We start from the raw sequence: 6,013 nt of genomic DNA on the forward strand, positions 1-6,013 counted from the left end.
ATAAATAAATAAAATGATTTTAAATGACAAACAAAAACATTTTGGATGCGATTTATCGTATCAAGTGTATATTTATTATGTATAAATATACAAACACTTACAGTACACACACACACACACACACACACACACACACACACAAATACATATTTTTATATAGAAACATAACTTTTTTCTTAAATATATACATGCCTGTGTGTATATTTACATATACATAATAAATATAAATAGTACACACACAAGTATTACAACAACAAAAACTTTATTTTGAATGTTCAGATGTGATTGATCGTCATTCATGGTGATTAATTGCTTGAAAGTACAACAAAGTATCGTCTTAAGTACAGTAACACAGGTATATTTGTAGCAATAGCCAAAAATACACTACATGAATAAAAAATCATTAGGATATTGAGTAAAGATCATGTTCCATTAGGATATTTTGTAAATTTCCGGTAATACTTTAGAATAGGTAACAGTTATTCACTATTAACTACGACTTATTAGCATGCATATTAGTAGAATATTGGCCATTTATTAGTACTAAGTAGACACATATTAATGCCTTATTCTACATGACCTTATTCTACATCCCTAATCCTACCCAATACCTAAACCTAACAACTACCTTACTATTAATAAGCAGCAAATTAGGAATTTATTGAGGGAAAAGTCATAGTTAATAGTGAATAAGTGTTACCTATTCTAAAGTGTTACCAAAATTTCCTACTGTAAATATATTAAAACTTTTTTGATTAGTAATAATATGCATTGCTAAGAACTTTAAAGGCGATTTTCTCAATATTTAGATTTTTTTGCACCCTCAGATTTCAGATTTTCAAACAGTTGTATCTTGGGCAAATATTGTTCTATCCTAACAAACCATACATCAACGGAAAGCTTATTTATTCAGCTTGTGAACTGGTTTTGTCAAATATTACACACACACACACACACACACACACACACACACACACACACACACAAATTCTTAAAAAGTAATCAAAATATTAATTTTAATTATACAGTAAACGTTTAAAATTACATTTTGATATTGGAGAAATATTCAACAATCAATTATGTACACAAGTTAGTTATGACAAAAAACTGACATAGTCAGTTAAAAGAAATAAAACGACATAAAATAAATAGAGTAGACATCTAGTAAACTGTTAAGTCTTTGACATCAACAGTTATGCTCATTCTATTATATGTTGTTTGTTTAAGATTATTTACTGGGTGTGGTTACTTTAATGACAACAAACTCCATCAATGCTAGCTGCTAATTAGCCGAACACATTAATGAAATGTAGCCTACATATTTTAAATAAGGAAATTTGCTTTTAACGCTTCTAATAACTTTTTAGCAAGTGAAAATGGCCATGACAAGAAGTTTAAGGGTCGTATGTAGTTTGAGAGCAGCTAAGCGACTGTTTCAAATGTAATCTAATTAGTTAAGATCCACACAAAACATTATTAACATTTAAAAGACACGAATGAAACATTGTTCTTACCAGAGTCCGAATATCTCGGTCTTCCGAGATCGCGAAAATAGTAGATGAAATCCAAGCAGTTTTCATCGTTCACCTCTCCTCTCGAGCACAGATCGGACAGAAGCTCCAGCGCCTTTCCACAAATCTCATCCTCTCTGTCTGCAGGCATTTCCCACCAGCATCCTTGTGTATGAAGACTCCTATAACGCCTATCGAGACACTGCTGACCGCCCCTTCCAGCGTCTGACAGCGCTCTTCATACTCGCCCAGAACAATCCCATAAGGAAAGTTGAATTTGAACAGTGTCCACTGGTGTCCAGATCAAGCCCACAAGTTTGCACACAGCGCTTACATAGCGCTCCGTGACACTGGTTGAATTCACTCAGCTCAGCTGGGCTACACCCGCAGAAAACACCAAGTGTCTGTGCTGAATTGCATCTTCATGAATGAAAAGCTGTTGGCTTGCTCGCATCTCCCTCAGTACAAGCCTTCTGGGATCCCTTGTCTTCTGCCAATCTAAAACTGCTCCTCCCACACCAGCTTTGCTCTTCTCCACACCAGACTTCTATTACAGGATCATTTGGCTACTGAATCCCACTTGGGCTCTTCAAGTCCATAATTCAAGTTGGAGAGAAATTGAAGGATGGGAAAACAGAAAAAAATCTGTCAAAATGGTTTTAGAGACAGCAACTTTTTTTTTTTTTTAAACAGTGTTATTAGCAGCTGTAAGTATAGACCAGAAATAGCCTACAAATAAAAGGTTTAGAAGCGTACAAATTTGGTTGTCACTGTAGTCAAATTTACGATTAAAACAGACAGGCTAATTGTAAAAAAAAAGTGATAATTAAATTATAGGCTATCAATTCGTTATAAAGTGATATAGCATATAACTTAATCACACATATACATTAAATTGATGTATTATTATAATTTTTTGTAGCATTTCTACGTTTATTTTTATTTAAACTGACAAACATTTAGATTTATTTTACGTAGGTTATTTTATAAGTTAATTTGCAATCAATGGATAGATAGATGATAGATAAAGCTATATATTTTTTTAAATATAAATATACTTAAATTTACTCAAAGTCCCTTTAAAAATGTTCTATAGTCTTTAAAATACTGCGACTGATTATTTTGACTGTTCCTGTTTTTTTTTTTTTTTTTTTTTTTTAGCATTTCTACATTTATTTAGCCTTGCTAACGCCAAACCACGTCATTCGTGGTCTGGGAACCACATGTTCATTTTCTCGTATTTGAGGCATGATTTACGAATGCGCTGTCTATCAAATGCGCCTGTGCGTTAGCCTAGAATCTAGACGCGCCCCTAGCGGCAGCAAATTACATTTGCTTCTAAGGTCAGTCTAGTTACTCTCAATTCACTTAAATTTCCGAAAAATCCAAGATGTACCGGGCCAATCACGAGTCGGTGGGCGGGCTTAACATGATGACGTCTGACCTGCGACCATAAGTTCAGTCAGACATGAATTCCTGGTTCCGTGAATTAAGCGTGGAAAACTGAACAGTATTTATATATTTTTTTTACTTTTGATACACAGCCACGTCCATGTGTCCTGAGCAGGAGCTCGTTAACGTTACATCTGAACGCGCTGTGGTGTAGAATACGCAAACACCGGAAGCGATCTGTGGCGTGTATACGACACTCATTGTTTACACAGCACAAGAGATTGTGGATATAGCTGCTATTCAAAATGGTAATTACTTGCGCTTGTCCTGGTTGTTCAAACCCATTTAAAGCTGAAAAAGATTAGGTTTGCAAACTCATCCTGGACTTTTTTTTTTTTTTTTTTTACATATTTCCCCTTTCGGTGTTTGCGTATACTACATCAAAGCGCGTTCACATGTGACGAGTCGAATCATAGATATGCTAAACTCGTGCTCATGACAGATGGACGTGGGTGTGTATCAAAGTTAAAAAGAAAATTATATAAATACTGTTCATTTTCTTGCAAAAACCGATCGTTTCGTGTCTTAGGACATCAATGTATCGTCACGAGCCGCAGGGTGTAATTTGGATTTGTCTGTGCATGTTTTTGTTTACTTTTAAAGGTTTAGTGCCCATCTATGTCTATTATTTAGCTGACAGACTGCACAGTGCACTGATTTTTGTTAAAAATCTTCGTCGCTCTGACTACGTCACCTGACCGACTAAGTCTCTGATTGGTTGTAGCGCTATCCTATTGCGTGGCGAGGAGTTTGAAAGACAACCGTTTATCCCACCCCTCCGGTTGAGCCCTGTCTATGGAGAGTGCCCAGACCCTACATTTATGTGGGTCTGGCTTGCCAGGCTACCTGTGCGTAGCTCATAGCCAATCGTTTCAATTATACCTGACGACGTACGTAGAGCGACAGAAATTTGACAAGGAAGAACACGATGAGTTTTGACTGAAGACAAAGTTATTCTTCATAAATTATTTATCAATCGTAATTCAACGCTGACTTTTTTTAGCATGCATTTGACCGAATTGTCTGCTTTTGTCTTTATTTCCGATTACATAAGTCTCTTACACTTTATACTTATACTTTTATATTGGCTAATATTGTTCATTAAAACTGACATTTAACAAAAAAGGCAGAGTTATTGTGCTTGTCATGTTTCATTTTATTATACATAGAGTAAAGATGTATTATACACAGTGCACATATAGCTTAAATCACATATTAATATGTTTTATTATTTTTAAAATGAGTACGAAAAGAGAGTTGTGGTTTATATTTTGAAGAAAACAAAGAGGCAGTGGTGTTTGATATCACTTCCTTTTATTGTAATTATTGTTTTGTAACGCGTTGCATGAACCACATTTTTGTCGCCAATATGTTTTACTTAAATGAAACGGAAAAGAGGCAATGCTGTTTGATATAAAATATTTCGTTTCACTGTAATGTTGTACATTCCCTGAACTACGTTTTTGCAGCTATTAAATGAAAACGAAAAGAGGCAGAGGTGGTTGATATCATATTTCGTCTTATTGTAAATAGATACAGTGAAGATAACCGGAGTAGAAAAGGCGAGCTGACTGACGTTATCAAGTACACTGCTGTTCCATTTGCAGAATTGCACGTCCTCGGGAGTTCGTACTCCCAAGTCAAACTTCCAAGTCCGAACTACGTACTTGGTATTGAGAAACGGCCTTGTGTGTAACTATCTAAGGCTGCATCGAAAGATAACTTCGCGTCTGTTGCCATGCTGGATCTACAGGTCCTTTTCAAAAAATGTGCATATTGTGATAAAGTTCATTATTTTCTGTAATGTACTGATAAACATTAGACTTTCATATATTTTAGATTCATTACACACAACTGAAGTTCAAGCCTTTTATTGTTATAATATTGATGATTTTGGCATACAGCTCATGAAAACCCAAAATTCCTATCTCAAAAAATTTGCATATTTCATCCGACCAATAAAAGAAAAGTGTTTTTAATACAAAAAAAAGTCAACCTTCAAATAATTATGTTCAGTTATGCACTCAATACTTGGTCGGGAATCCTTTTGCAGAAATGACTGCTTCAATGCGGCGTGGCATGGAGGCAATCAGCCTGTGGCACTGCTGAGGTGTTATGGAGGCCCAGGATGCTTCGATAGCGGCCTTAAGCTCATCCAGAGTGTTGGGTCTTGCGTCTCTCAACTTTCTCTTCACAATATCCCACAGATTCTCTATGCGGTTCAGGTCAGGAGAGTTGGCAGGCCAATTGAGCACAGTAATACCATGGTCAGTAAACCATTTACCAGTGGTTTTGGCACTGTGCGCAGGTGCCAGGTCGTGCTGAAAAATGAAATCTTCATCTCCATAAAGCTTTTCAGCAGATGGAAGCATGAAGTGCTCCAAAATCTCCTGATAGCTAGCTGCATTGACCCTGCCCTTGATAAAACACAGTGGACCAACACCAGCAGCTGACATGGCACCCCAGACCATCACTGACTGTGGGTACTTGACACTGGACTTCAGGAATTTTGGCATTTCCCTCTCCCCAGTCTTCCTCCAGACTCTGGCACCTTGATTTCCGAATGACATGCAAAATTTGCTTTCATCCGAAAAAAGTACTTTGGACCACTGAGCAACAATCCAGTGCTGCTTCTCTGTAGCCCAGGTCAGGCGCTTCTGTCGCTGTTTCTGGTTCAAAAGTGGCTTGACCTGGCGCCTGTATATGGTGGCTCTGGATGTTTCTACTCCAGACTCAGTCCACTGCTTCCGCAGGTCCCCCAAGGTCTGGAATCGGTCCTTCTCCACAATCTTCCTCAGGGTCCGGTCACCTCTTCTCGTTGTGCAGCGTTTTCTGCCACACTTTTTCCTTCCCACTGAGGTGCCTTGATACAGTACTCTGGGAACAGCCTATTCGTTCAGAAATTTCTTTCTGTGTCTTACCCTCTTGCTTGAGGGTGTAAATGATGGCCTTCTGGACAGCAGTCAGGTCGGCAGTCTTACCCATGATTGCGGTTTTGAGTAATGAACCAGGCTGGGAGTTTTTAAAAGCCTCAGGAATCTTTTGCAGGT

The sequence above is a fragment of the Garra rufa genome, chromosome 25 (assembly GCF_049309525.1).
Source record: "Garra rufa chromosome 25, GarRuf1.0, whole genome shotgun sequence".
NCBI lineage: Eukaryota > Metazoa > Chordata > Actinopteri > Cypriniformes > Cyprinidae > Garra > Garra rufa.